Source organism: Sciurus vulgaris (assembly GCF_902686455.1).
Source record: "Sciurus vulgaris genome assembly, chromosome: 7".
NCBI lineage: Eukaryota > Metazoa > Chordata > Mammalia > Rodentia > Sciuridae > Sciurus > Sciurus vulgaris.
Window position 1 is genome coordinate 124548636 of NC_136467.1, and position 15793 is coordinate 124564428.

Sequence of the window (15793 nt, forward strand, 5' to 3'; positions counted from 1 at the left end):
GTTGTATGCAAATTATATCTATATGAATTTGATTTCATAAAGAACCCAGTGTACCTCACTGGGTCTAGAGAGAGTTTATTTAAGACCTTGGCATTCCTTTGGCCAGACTATTATTGGCTTAACACTAATATTCATGCAATTGCTATCTGTGTCTCTGTTTATCTGTAAACCTTGTATGACACAAAGAAATGTGAACTAAACTTGGAAAGAATAAAATGGAAAGAAAACTCCTTTTGAGCACATTCTACATTCAGTTGTACAATTGTGTTATCATTTCTATTCTTTTATTGGGACCCCTAAGTTTCTTAGAGCACAGAGATCTCCATTTCTGAGCTCTGACACTCCTCTGCACAGATCTGCATATACCCTCCAAAGTCAATTATGGTATGGTAAGAAGTATTCTTCTTTAGGTTTTACCTCTTAATCAGTTAACTTTGTGAGATGAACACTGATGACCCACGGATCTGAATATCACACAGAAGATAATTCCTTCTTCTTGAAAACTGTGGTTTAAGCCTTTTGCAGGTGGAAGAATGGAAGTACACTGAGCATTTTCAAGAAAGGCACAAGTTAGAGTTCCTATACTTCTTTGGCTCAATCCATTCCAAAGTCCCTGAGGTGAATTTTATCACTTCCACTTTCAGAGTAACTAGGAACTGGAGATGGGCTTTGATTTTGTCTTTAGTCACACTTCAGAAGCATTCAAAAGCCAATGTTTCTTGGCAGTCCTATGTGTTCCTCTTTCTCAGAATATATTCCCACTCCAATGATGGTTTGGAAAACTGTTGCTTTCAGTTCTTGCAGCCATGCCCTTGGATGCTGACCAAAAGAACAACCAGGTGCAAACAATGTGTGGAACAAAGCTTTGTAGGTGCACTGAGGGAACCAGAAGCTTCCTGGAATCCATCAGCTTCATTGAGATAGTAAAAGAAATATGTGGTGATGTGCAGGTGTCAGTGGGAGGTGTGGACCTGAAGAAAGAGGGACTTGAATTCTGAGACATGTGGTGAGAAAAGATTCCTCTTGGGAGTTAAAACACAAGAGCTATTTATAGTAAATAAGCAAGTAAGTAAATAAAGAAATACAAGAAGACTGAAGATAGATTAGCTGAGGGGACTAGTTCTGTGTCTGACCCTTTCTCGGCATTGAACCTAGGGTTTTCCATCCCAAGAGTGCCCTGGTGAGAAGATGAATCTAGAGAAAAGCAAGAGAGTCAACAGAGCACACGAGAATGATTTACTGTTTACTACACCTCTGGGGAAACAGTTTTCAGAAGAAAGGGAGAAGGAAAACCCACTGGGGAGGACTGGGAGTTGGTGGTGTTTGTATTCAGGTCTGTGAGGGAGAAACAGTCAAAAATCTGGGTATAAAGCTGTCCTTGAGGAGAGGGGTGTTTTTTTTGGGGGGGGGCAAGTATTTGTTTGTTTCTTTTTATTTTTCCTTAGAACCTTCTCACCACCTTCTCCTACAGAGTATCTCATGGTTACAGTGAACCTTTTCTTTGCTCTAAAGATGGTGAGTTTTCCGGGTTTGTCTCCAGCTGGCTTCCTCCTCCCTCTTCTCCTTCTTCAGGTGTGCATACAGTGCTCAGCAGGTCAGTGTTCTGCCTCATGATTTTTATTTATTGGTTTGTTTTCAATGGCTCCGTTCACATTAATAAAAAACACTTGGTCATCCGTTGGCCAAGAAAACTCCCTCATCTTGAAGCCCTTTACTCCTTTGGGTAGACCTTATGAATCTCAGAGCTATATCATTGATCAAAATCTTTGCTGAGGAGCTGAAGAAATAGCTCCTCTTGGAGAGAGCTTACCTAGCATGCGCAAGGGCTGCAGTTCAAATCCCCAGTGCCTCAGAGGGGAAAAAATAATCTTTGCTGAGTATTGGTGATTTTAGCCTGTTGGTTTTTGATGTATCTGTTGAACTATCTCTATAATATTCACACTGCCAAGCAGGCCTAAGTACAAAGAATTTAGATTCAAGTTTCCTGAGCTCTAATGAATTATAATCTTGGAAAAATCACTTATTGTCTCTCAGACATAAGTCTCTCTTTCATAAGATGAAAGAACCCCTCCAGATAAAGTTTTCAGACTCCTGCTTTGGAGAGAAGCTACATGTGAGATCACAAGAATGACATTTTTGTTATCTCCTTAATCTGATGTCAGTTAGGTGGTATCAAGATTTTTAATGTCCATAGATGGTGACCCCAAAATTCTATGATTATTCTATAGAAGTGATTTTCTGTATGTATGTGTGTTATGTTTACTGCAGGACTGTTCATAGTATTAAGAAGTTGGAAGTAACGTAAATGTGCACCCACATAGGAAAAGTTTGAACATGATGGTATACACTGTTAAAAAATAATCAGGTACATCTGATTATGTATACCAAGATGGTTGAATGACCACTGTTGTAGAAATTGATATATAATGATCCCTTTTATATGAAATAATGACTTTTTTCTATTACATTGTGGCTGCACATAATGTTAAATACTCTTTTCTAAATTGAATTGTTCACCTAATTTTCATGCCAACTCCCCACTATCAGGCAGCTAGGAACGCATATCCCTTAGGTTATAATGATACTCTGGGTTTTATGCAAGAATGGAAAAGAGAGTATAGCACAACATCCACTATAATGCTCCTTGTCCAGAAATGCCAGACCCACACTCTCTGGGACAGGATGGCCATGGCCACATCCCCTAATTTCATATGCCCTTGCCTTTTGTACTGAGTCCTCCTGGGCATCAACAAAGCTGCCTTTGTGAACTTTTCCCATCCTAGATCACAGCATTTCATTTGTAGGCCCATAAGTCCTGACTCAATATCCGTGAGGTGCCGGGCCTCTGCCAATACAAGTTTTGCCCAGGGGTACCACTCATCTTCAGCCATTGTAGATTTTTACAGTAAAATAATTTTCAGACAAATAGCTGAAGTGACCTGAGGAAAGAGCATATTTTTTCATTCAGACAAGGTCCCCATTTTGGCTCTCACCCTCCTTCTCCCTCCCTTGGGAATCCAACTGTCCTTACTGGCAAGAGCTGCCTAACTCCTAACACCTAATCCAGAAGCCTCTAAGTCCACCCATCACAAGAAAATGATTTTCATTAAAATAGTTCTCTATGATTCTAAGCCTTCATAGTTATTTCCAAAAATAAAAAGGCCTACCTCACCTTAAAATTCCACTTTTTATCTTGGGATAAGCTATCTAATCCCCTCACTATACAGTACTTAAATCTCAGGGTCAGAAATGACTTCTTACCTTCCTAGGAGCAGAGTGCTAGAAGACAAAGGGATGAGTAAGGAGAGAAAGAGGTTAGTTTAACACATTTATTTCCCAATAAATCTCTTTAACATGAATTTTGCATAACTTACATATAAATACTATTTGGACATGTATAAGAAAAAGATATCTTTTCAAATGCCAATCTATCAACATTGGTTACTTCCAGAGAAATTAATGCAATCTGCTGGCAGAGAGTGAGGAAAATACAGTTGAAGAAGACAGATTACACACACATATACACACACATATATACGTTTTAGTGTATATATGTGAAAGATGTGATTTATATTTAAATACATATACTTAAGTGGATATATATTAAGTTTATATACTTAAATGAGTATATATATATATATAAATTTAAATCAATATATATTTAAATTTAAAATATATCTTAATTCTTTGGAAAATAACACAAAGAAATATATTTGGACCCCTAAGTAAGAAAATACAAATTTGTTTTTCCTCTCATTTCACCCTAACTGAATATGATCAGAGACATATTCTCCCAATATGTCTCTGATCCCCACATAGTATCTGGGTTTTTTGTGAATGGACCAGCTGAGCCCATCTTGGCCTTGCTTGGGGAGGATGTTATCCTACCATGCCAGCTGTCTCCTGAACAGAGTACAGCCCACATGCACATCTGGTAGTACCATGCCCAGATCTCCTCTGCTATGCTGGTGTTCCAGAATGGACAGGAACAAAGTGGGAAACAGATGCCGGAGTACTGAGGCAGGACCAAGTTGGTGGGAGAATCCATCAGCAAGGGGGATGTGGCCCTGCTGATACAGCACATGAAGGCCTCTGACAATGGCCAGTACTGGTGTCATTTTAAAGATGGCAATATCTCACAGGAGGCCTTTATGAAACTGAATGTCATAGGTATATAACTTGGTAAGTAATGTAGGTGATAATGTAAAACAAAAGACAAGGTGAGGGCTTCTATATTCCCAACCTGGTGCTGTTTAGATTTTGGATATATTGGTATACTTGTAGACCGTCAGTTGCCTAAACTATACAATGAGGATAAGACTATATACTCTATTAGCTTTTAAATATCAAAGAAGTTAACATTTCTGAACATCTTTTGACAATCTGTAAGACCCCAGAAAATTTATTCAGTAGTAATAAACACTGACACCCTGAAACATTAACTTTTACACAATCAAGAGAGAAAAGTAATCAATAAAATGAGAACTATTTTCTAGTTTTACTTGTTCTTATTCTTTTCTCTTCCTAGAATGACCCCAAAGTTTTTTTAGTCCAAGCATGCCAAACTGAGTCACATGTCAGCCTAATGCTGACCTCTTTGCTCCAGGTTTCTCTCAAGGCTAATGAAGGACAAATCAGCCATCAGCTTCAGGGACTCTGAGCCACAAGGACCACCAGCCTTAGATACATGCCTTCTCTCCTCAGGTTTGGGTTCTGCCCCTCATGTTCATATGACAGGACCCAAGGAAGGTGGTATCCAAGTGCTATGTTCCTCAGGTGGCTGGTCCCAAAAACCCAAGGTGCAGTGGAAAAACATGGCAGGAGCAAAGCTACCATCCCTCCTTGAGGCTTACACCCAAGACTGGAGTGGGGTCTTCCATGTGGAGACATCCCTTGTGGTCACAGACAGCAATGTGACTTGCTCCATCCAAAATCTTCTCTCTGTTTGGGAGAAGGTGTCATCCATCTTCCTCCCAGATTAGTAAAATCCAAGGAGAGTATGGTAAGAGAAGGGAGGAAAGAGGGAAGGGTTTCCTCCAGGATAGTCTCTGACTGTGTCTACATACTCCTTTGTCAGAGCCCTTCTTTCCCAGGATGTCTCCATGGAAAGCAGCCCTTGCTGGGACAGTCCTTGTGCTGGGGCTTCTCCTCATTGGGATCAACTACATTGGCTGGAAAAAAAATCAAGCCAAAGACAGAGAGATAAAGAAAAGGGAAAAAGAATCTCATGAAGAACAACAGATGAGGAATGAGAAGGAAGTGTCACTTAAGGCTAGAGGTAAATTGGGGCAGAAGGGTGAATTAGTTCATGGAAAAGCTATGGAATAGGGTAGTTGAGGAACTCAGAGTTTATCAAAGGACCTCAGGGGAAATACAGGGTATCAAACATTCCACAGAACTAGGAGTCCTGTACAAAGGAGAAAACCACATGAGAAGATCAATGGACAGTGGACATAGGGCCTCTGAAGTGTGGCTCCTCAAACTATACCCTGCTCTTCCTTGCCTGTTCCTAAGCCTGTGTCGCTGTTTCTCTCCTTGTGCAAATGTCTTTCTCTAGGTTCTCTTCCTACTTATCCTTCAGTAATAAGCAATCTTAAAACTCCCATAAAGTGTGGACATTTATTCCTCTGTGATCCTATGTCACCTCCCATGTAACTTTTTTTAATGCTTGTCAGTTTAGATGGGACACGCATGCTTGATAATCTCTCCATATAAATTATAGGGTCCTCAAAAGATCTAAACAGAAACTTCTCAATAGAAGAAACATGAAGGTCAATAAATATATGAAAAAATATTTAACATCTCTAGCAATCAGGGAAATGCAAATCAAAATGATACTAAGATTTCATCTTACTCCAGTCAGAATGGCAATGATCAAGAATACAAATTCTGAATATACAAGAATATAAATTCTGGTGAGGTCGTGCAGAGAAAGGAACACTCATATGTTGTTTGTGTGGGACTTCAGCAATGGGAACATTGGTACAATCACTCTTAGTAAAGCAGTTTGGAGATTCCTCAAAAAGCTAGGGATGGAACCATCATATGGCTCAGCTATCCCACTCCTGGGTATTTTCCCAAAAGATCTAAAATTGGCATACTACAGCAACACAGCCACACCAATATTTACAGCAGCATGATTCATATTAGCTAAGTTATGTAATCAACCCAGATGCCTGTCAAAAGACAAATGAATTAATAAATTGTGGTGCAGATATACAATGGAGTTCTACTCAGCCATTAAAAAGAATGAAATTAGAGCATTTGCTGATAAATGATAAAAATGGAGAATATCATGCTAAGTGAAATTAGCCAACCTCAGAAACTGAAAGGTCAAATGTTTTCTCTCATATGTGAAAGCTAGAGTAAAATAAAAGAAATGGGGAGGGAAGGATAAGATTACTTAAAGAACCAATAAAATACAAATTAATGGCAAGCGAAAGACAGTCTAGTCTAGTAGAATAGAAGGAGGAGGAGGAATGGGAGGATGGAAGGAAAAAGAGGGAGAGAAAAGGGGGGATCATGAACTAAAATCAATTTCCATGCATGTATGAATTTGTCAGGATGAACCAACTACTGTGTGTAACCATAAAGTTCTAATAAAAAATACTAAAAAATATAATTATGGGGCCCTCAAGGGAAAGCCAAACCTAATTCATATAGCTACTTCCCAAACTCAGGGGCAGCTAAACTCAATTTGATGGATTTTATATCTTCCTTTTCTAGCAAATCTCAAGGCAGAGCTTGGTGAGTCTTGCTTCTTTCCATGCCCACTGTAAAATTTGTTTTTCCTTTCCACACTTCTTCTGGATCTCTCACTGAATCTCGTTTCTTTCAAAACGACGGAAGGCATTGTACATGAAGGTAAGAGACTATGTTTCCCACACCACTTGATGTCCCAATGCCCAACACTTCCTCAGCTCCCTCTCCTTGGAGGAAAAGACCAAATGATTGAATGAGGAGTAATGGAAGAAAAATAAGAGAAAAGGAGAAAAATGTGAGGCCACAGATTAATGTCCTACCTTATTTTACCTGGATTTGTTCTTTTTTAGATTGGAAGAAGGCCCTGATATATCCTGGTAAGTCACTCCTAGGTATTAAATCTTTCCAAGTGCCTCTGGTATTATGAACATGACAAATAGAGAAAGAAGAGCTGGGCATGGTAAAACACACCTGTATTCCCAGAAACTCGGGAGGCTAAGTCAGGAGGATCATGAGTTCGAAATCAGCCTCAGCAATTTAGTGAGGACCTCAGCAATTTAATGAAACCTATTTCAAAATAAAAAATCTAAGAAGGGCTTGGATTGTGTGGAATGTGGCTAAGTGGTTAAGTGTGGTTAAGTGTGCTCAATTCCCAGTATAAAAAAAAAACATAAAACACACACACATACATATGCACACCTGTGTTCTTGTAAGTTGTGAAAATATATTTGGCATCTATATGTGATACTTTGTATTGGGAGGTTCCAATAATTGTTTTCTAGAACTAAGAAAAAAGGAGAAATTAATGGTAAAGTCCATAGCAACCTGACAGGAGTAGGAGTTGACATTAACTGTTAGTCAGTATCACCTAGGAGAAGGAAGGGACAGAACTGAGAACGATTTTGATGAGATTTGGGAAGAATAAAGAAGACCCTATTGTGTTAGCATTCTTATATTGCAAATAACGTTTAAAAGAACAAATAATATATTTCAGATTTGGGGAAAATACACTACGGATTTTACTTATTTTGCCTATTCAAAATAAAGTAAAATTGCATAGAAACTCATGTTTAAATTTTTTGAAAAATAATTTTCAACATATTTTAATATCATTTGTAAAAATATGTTTATCTGCTGTTAAGGGGAATTAGCTATTTATATACCTTCTAATATCCATGACTATGTACTGCATGAACTTACAAGTATGTGTATGTGTGTTCATGTGGTTTTGTGTAATATTCAGATAGCCCTCATAAACATGCTAGGTACATATTATTGTACAATTTCTATATGCCAAACATTGTGTTATGTGTTGGTGGTAAGAGCCATTATCTCTGACCCTGTGAAAGTTAAAGGTCCATTGGGGAATATAAACAAGAAACCAGAACACTACACACAGCTTAATAAGTGTTCCTATGATTTAAGGAGAGAACAAAGTACTACAGGGGAGGGCGTGTGAGTTTTAATGGCGACTCTACCAATTACAACTGAGGAATCAGATCATTCTCTTTCTTGACCTCAGTTCCCTTGTCTCTAAGATGAAGAAGATGGAATACATGATAGTGGATTTTCTTCTTGACTCCTATAGGTTCTATATATCACAGTGTTAAATTTCTTCCTGGAGGGCACTTCAATGAGGGATCACAGTGCTGTACTTGTTAAGAATTATGAGTAAGTCCTTAATCTGTCAACTGTCCCAAGATTTGTGAATATATCCAATCTCTAAATAAAATCACCAGTCCATTATGAGAGACGTGATCCTAGGAAGAAAAAAAATGCAGTTCTATTCCACATAAAGAATCTGATTCTGGAGAAAAATGTAAACATATTTTTACAAATATGTAAACATTTTTACATAAAATGTAAAAATGTAAAATCTGACTACAGTGATGAAAATAATAGGGGACTATCTAAACGCCTTAGACATAAGTTAAAGCACTACTCTGAAAAGGTCATAGGCTGGAAAAATCCCCAAATAAAACAGAATGAAAGGACATTTCATGCCACCCATCTGCAGTGAGTGGGTACACAGATCATCAGAGCACAGTGCAGGGGTACTTTGAGCACTGGGCAGCAGCTCCAAGTGTTCTCCAAACGTGGCTCAGGTGGGAGAAGGTTAGTTCTCCAGCACCAGGCTGCATTGTGGCACAGTTCCTAACCTTGTCACTCATCCTAGTTTTGGGATATTAACAGAGTTTGAGAGCATTAGTGAATGTAGTAAGGAGAGTTGAGAGGAGAAAATAATGAGCCAGGGCCGGAAATATTTTTTCCTTTTCATTCCCTGAATACATTTCTATCCCAGGCTCAATTTATATTGTTCTTTTCCATCCTGGTGAGTGCCTTTTGTTTTTTTATTTTTGACTCCTTCCCAACCTGCCCTCTGATACACTATCTTCTTTTACTAATACCATCTTGCAGCTGAAAAGACAGAGGCACCATTATTCAGGTAAAAAGGAGGAAAAACACAACGTTCACTAAGTATTAGTCTGAACTGAATGTTGCTGCTAGAATTAGCTACTCTGGTTGGTTCCACCTTCACTTATTGGCCCAGATTTCTCGTTTGTGGGATCTACATGGTCCTGAAAACAGAATGAACATAGTCTTCTCAGCTGTGGAGACCCCTAAGTGAAAAGTGTTCAAAATGGCAAGAGTGCTCAGTTGCTTCTTTAAAAAAGGTCAGTTTATGGGAAAGCTGTTACTAATGGAGGAACATGGTTCTAATTTATAGAGAACATGGAGAGAACAATAGTCTCAAGTAACCAATGCAAGCCCTGGCTCACCCTGGCACTCTGCCAAAGGCACCAAGAGCAGATAAAATAGGTCAAGTAGCACAGCCACCTCCCAACACACAACCAAAGGAGAGATGCTTTTTCTCCACATTTTCTTTAAGACTTCACTTGCACAATAGCTTTCTGAATTATACAATGGTGGATTTTTTTTTTCCTTCTTCCAGTTCCTGTGATTCTAAATCATGAACTGTTTTACCAGAACATTTCTGACCCAAAAAGAAAAAAAAATGGCAAAAAGAAACACAGGATCTTCCTCTTGGTAGTAAGGAAGGAGATTGCAACCACCTCACACTTCATCAGAGAGGCTTCACGTCAGGGAGATAGTACTGGGAGGTGGATGTCAGGGACACTGATGAGTGGGTGCTAGGCATTTATGAAAAGTACAGAGATGAGATAGGACCATTTGAAAAACCATCAAAGAAGATATGCAGAGTCTTACAGAAGAAGAAAGGTGAATGCAGGGCTCTTGCCTGTTGTTCACAGAACATTTTCCTAGAAAAGCCTCTCCTCATAGAAAAGTGTCCACAGAAGATTGTGGTTATCTTGGATTATGAAGATAGTGACATATCTTTCTATAACATGATCGATGGTACTCATATCTTTTCCTTCACTCAGGTCAGTTTCTCTGGGTTTCTCTATCCTTACTTCACACTTAAATCCATGGAGCTCTCCCCATCAGCATAATTAAAAGTGAGGGCGGGTCAGCTGACCCAGGGGCCATCGTGGAATTAGGCCACTTGCCTGGGCTTCTGAGTCTCCGCAGCCATGGCCAGTCAGTCGCAGGGGATCCAACAGCTGCTGCAGGTGGAGAAGTGGGCCGCAGAGAAAGTGTTGGAAGCCCACAAGCAAAAGAACCAACCGGAGGCTGAAACAGGCCAAAGAAGCTCAGGTTGAAATTGAACAGTACCAGAAACCAATTATTTGTACAATTAATGTGTTAATAATTAAAACAAAAATTTTAAATAAAACTGAAAAGAGAGTTCCTTTTTCTACAAATCCTTGCCAGCACTTGTAATCTTTAGTCTTTTTGAAAATAGCCCATCTTTTTTTCTGTATTTGCAAAAATAATTTGCAAAAATAGAAGGGTTTAACAAAATATCAATGTAAAGTGCTGAGAAATGTTACATATGACAATTTTTTTAGTTATACATGACAGTAGAATCCATTTTGATATAATTATACAAATATGGAATATATCTTATTCTAATTAGTACCCTATTCTTGTGAATGTATATGTACATAGGAAAATTATGTTATTCATTCTATTGTCTTCCTTTTTCCTATCTCCCCTCCCTTCCCTCCATTCCCCTTTGTCTAATCTACTGAACTTCTGAAAATAGTCATTCTTACTTGAGTGAACTGATACCTCACCGAGAATTTTGCATTCTCCCAATGGTTACCGATATGAACATTTTTTTCATGTATCTGTTGGCTATTTGTATGTCTTCTTTTAAGAAATGTTTATTCAGGACTTTAGCCTGTTTTCCTTCTTTTTCTTTTTTCTTTCTTTTTTCTTTCTTTTTTTAGTACCAAGGAATGAACCCAGTAGCACTCAACCAGTGAACCATGAGCCACATCCCCAGCCCTTTTTATATTTTATTTAGACACAGGGTCTTGTTAAGTTGCTTAGGGCCTCACTAAGTTGCTGAGGCTTACCCCCACTTTAGCCTTCTGAGCTGCTGGGATTACAGGCATACATCACTGTGCCTGTCCCTTTTTACAAATAGTATTTGTTTTATGCTATCAAGTTGTTTCAGCTCCTGATAAATTCTGAATATCAACCCTTTGTCAGATATACACTTTGCTAATATATTTTCCTTTCTGTAGGTTGTCTCTTAGGTCTATTAATTATTTCATTTGCTGTGCAAAAGTTTTTAGTTTCACATAATCCCACTTGTTAATTTTTGCTTTTGGTGGGTCACATTAAAAAGTTTTGCCAGGTTAATGTCCTGAAGCATTCTTCCTTTTTTTTTTTTTTCCCAGTAGGTCATAGTTTCAGGTCTTGTAAGTTCCTAATCCATTTTGAGTCGATACTTATAACTGATGAGAGGTAGGGGTTGTTATGGTTTAAATATAAGGTGTCACCAAAAAAAAAGCACATGTAATAGACAATGCAGGAATGTTCAGAGGTGAAATGATTAGATTATGAGAGCTATGACCTAATCAACTGATGAACTAATAATTTGAAAGAACTACTATACTGGGTGGTTAACTATAGGCAGGTTGGGTGCGGCTAGAGGAAGTAGATCACTGGGATTGTACCCTTGGGAAATTATTTTTTGTCCTGGGACACAATAGGACTTCTCTGTTAGGTTTATCTCTTGTTCTTCTATAAGGTAGGAAGAATATAAAGCTTCCTTCCACAAAGACTGAAAAGTAAGAAATTTGAAGAATGTAAGGTTCCTATTGCCACTGCCTGAGAGGGATTAAGCCAAGTAGCTTAGAAAGTTCTCCTCTAAGCTTTGGGTAAATATTCTTATAAAATAGCTCTGGTGGGTACATTCTTCCTGGAGAACTTCTTCCTCCCTGTTAACAGGTTGCATAAAGAAAATCCAATATCTTTTTCATTAGCATGTACCTTCATAGAAAATGAAGAATTTTTTCCATTTTCTCTGAAGTGTTGAAAAAGATTTAGAACACTTTTCATCATTAATCATTAATTTACATTTCGAATTCATGAGATAGAATACACGGTTATGCTATCTAGAATTATCCTACATCTAGTACCAAGACAAAACTAAGAGAAGAGTAATCTAGAGTAATCTTTTGGCAGAAACAAGCAATCGTCTTGTAAGAACTTGGTGTCTTAAGATTCTATCTCTTAGTTTCTTCCAATTTTTTTTTTTTTTTTTTTACTTTTTCTCGTAGGCAGACAGGTAGAATTAGGGGAACTGGCATGGGTGAATGCAAAATCTCATATGGAATGACTACATACCTAAAGTGAGAGAACTGTCTATGATTTAACAGTGAAACTATAAACTAGGATAATGCCTTAATGATCAGTTATAGGGGAAAAGCAACAGATCCTAGTATCAGAGGAAATAGGTATTCATTTGAGGGTAAAGGCAAGCAATTATATGTCTTCAAATATTTGAAATAATTGACCTGAGAGAAAGTCATGTCAATTGGAATGCTACTGCATTTGAAGAACTACTAAGATTCAGTACAAACATGCATTTCATATACCATGTAAGAAAGTGAATACAGTCAGTTCTCTGTATCCATGAATTCCCAAACCAGAGATAAAAATATCTTTTTAAATTGCAACTGTGTTATACATGTGCAAACTTTTTTCCTTCTCATTTTTCCCTAAGCAATATAGGATTGCAATCAAGCTGTCAGCTAGTCATCTGAAGGCATGGCTGGGGCTGGATTGGAGGCCTCAGTTCCTCACCAAGTGGGCCTCTGTGAATACATATTTCATTTTTCTTATTCTTTTCATTTTTCTTGTGATGTCTGACTCACAGAATAGATATGTATTTAATTTTGTTTTTTAAATTATGTTTCCCAAAGTGCTGTACCACTTTCTATTCAAATAAATACTATATGACAATTTCAGGGACTCCACATGATAATCAATATTTGATTTTGTCACATTTTAAAATTATGTCCATGTTAGCCAATATGAAGTGATAAATTATTTTTATTACATTTTCCTGATGAATATGTTGACTTAATGATCACTCATACATCTTCATTTTTTAAAATATTCATTCAAATCTTTTGTATATTTTATTGAAGAAAAATATTTTTTAGGTTTTTTTCATTCATTCATACCTTCCTTAATTTCTTTCTGTAGTGTTTTATAGTTCTTAGTGTAGGAATATTGCATATCAGTTGCTAGTTATATTCTTAAGTATTTTATTTGATTCCATTGTAAGTGATACATGCATTTCATTTTACAAATGCTAGAATACCAAAATAAAATTGACTATTTTTTTCTTTAATTTTTATTTTTACAGACTGCATTTTGATTCATTGTACACAATTGGGATACAACCTTTCATTTCGATGGTTGTGCACAATGTAGATTCACACCATTCATGTAATCATACAAATACATAGGGTAATACCATCCGTCTCAGTCTACTATCTTCTCCACCCACTCTTGCCCCATTTTCTTCTACACCATCTAAAGTTCCTCCACTCTTCCCATGCCCCGCCCCCGCCGCAAACCCCTGCTCCCCCATATGTATCATCATCCACTTATGAGAGAAAACATTCAGCCTTTGGTTTTTTGGGTTTGGCTTATCTCACTTAGCATGATATTCTCCACCAGCAAATGCCATAATCTTATTCTTCTTTATGGCTGAGTAATACTCCATTGTGTGTGTGTATATATATATATACATATATATATATATATATATATATATATATATATACACCACAGTTTCTTTATCCATTCATCAACTGAAGGGCATCTAGGTAGGTTCCACAATCTAGCTATTGTGGGGGGGCGATCCAAGATGGCGGACTAGAGGGTGACTGCATCTCCAGTCGCCCCAGAACCCAGGATTCAAGACGGGGAGGCATTGAGAGACTCGGACTAAAATAGAACCACGGGGTGAGTCTCCCCCACCCAGCGAAGCTCAGCTGGATGGCAGGCCCGGATTCGAGTGGCTTATTAGAGTGGGACAGGGCAGATAGCATCTCCCCCAGGCAGCTCCGTGCAGTCTGGCGGTGGGCTCCGCCCACAGGGACAGATCCTCCAGCCTCATGGAGCAAGCCCCCCAGTGAGAGCCCTTCTGCACAGAAGCAGCGCGGCCAGCTCCGGCCTGCCCCGGCAAGCTCCGGCCCGCCCCACTGCCAGCTCCGGCCCACCCGCAGGTTGCTTCAGTGACCAGCACACGGCGCCAGGGACTTCCGCAAGCAGCCGAGTCCCCTCCGGTGGGAAGAGCCTCTCTAGGCTAGCTTCTCGGGGCAAACCGCCCAGTGAGAGACTGTCTACACAGAGCCAGCCACATCACCTCAAGCCAGTGGAGACCTCCGACCTACAACCAGCCTCTTGGACCAGGGCTGGGCAACAAGAGATCTCTCCAGATCTCTCTCCCTGGAACCAGTAGCGGGCTAGGGGCAGCGTTCTTCAGAAGCACTGCATTATCAAATTAATCCAAGACTTCTGGCTACTGAAGGCTGGTAGGTGATACACTGGAAATCTACAGGGTCACTATAAGCCAACAGAGGAAACCTACAATATCACAGAGTCCCATTGACATCTGACCAACATGAGAAAACAAGGGAAGAAAATGTCCAAAACAAACCTAGATACTATATCAATAAAACCCAATGACAGCACAGCAGAAGAAATGTCCAAAAGGGAGTTCACAACGTACATAATTAAAACAATCAGGGAAGCAAACGAGGAGATGAAAGAACAAATGCAGGCATTAAATGAATGCACTAATCAACAGTTAAAAGAGCAAATAAGGGAAGCAAAGGAGCATTTCAATAAAGAGTTAGAGATACTGAAAAAAAACCAAACGGAAATCCTTGAGATGAAAGAAACAGTAAACCAAGTTAAAAACGCCATAGAAAGCATAAACAATAGGATAGATCACCTGGAAGACAGAACCTCAGATATTGAAGACAAAATATTTAATCTTGAAAACAAGGTTGATCAAACAGAGAAGATGGTAAGAAATCATGAACAGAATCTACAAGAATTATGGGATATCATAAAGAGGCCAAATTTAAGAATTATTGGGATTGAGGAAGGCTTAGAGAAACAAACCAAAGGAATGAACATCTATTCAATGAAATAATATCAGAAAATTTCCCAAATCGAAGAATGAAATGGAAAACAAAGTACAAGAGGCTTATAGGACTCCAAATATGCAAAATTACAACAGACCTACACCAAGGCACATTATTATGAAAATACCTAACATTCAAAAAAGACAGAATTTTGAAGGCCTCGAGAGAAAAGAATCAGATTACATTCAAGGGGAAACCAATAAGAATATCAGCAGATTTTTCAATGCAGACCCTAAAAGCTAGAAGGGCCTGGAACATTTACCAAGCCCTGAAAGAAAATGGATGCCAACCAAGAATTTTATACCCAGTAAAACTTACTTTCAGATTTGACGATGAGATAAAATCCTTCCATGATAAACAAAAGCTAAAGGAATTTACAAAAAGAAAGCCGGCATTACAGAACATTCTCAGCAAAATATTCCATGAGGAAGAGATGAAAAACAACGATGTAAATCAGCAACAGGAGGAACTAGCCTAAAGGAATAGCCAAATAAAGGAGAAACCAAATCATGTCAAAAAACAAAAATGAGTCCAACGACTAGGAA

General features: G+C 38.5%; 1 pseudogene across 1 annotated transcript; it reads left to right on the plus strand.

Moving 5' to 3' along the window:
• Positions 1 to 1512: 1512 nt before the first annotated feature.
• Positions 1513 to 10175, plus strand: LOC306666832 (butyrophilin-like protein 1; annotated as a pseudogene). The gene is made up of 6 exons: positions 1513 to 1594; positions 3820 to 4170; positions 4705 to 4977; positions 5078 to 5296; positions 7053 to 7079; positions 9626 to 10175. The product of its transcript is annotated as a butyrophilin-like protein 1 (transcript).
• Positions 10176 to 15793: the final 5618 nt, after the last annotated feature.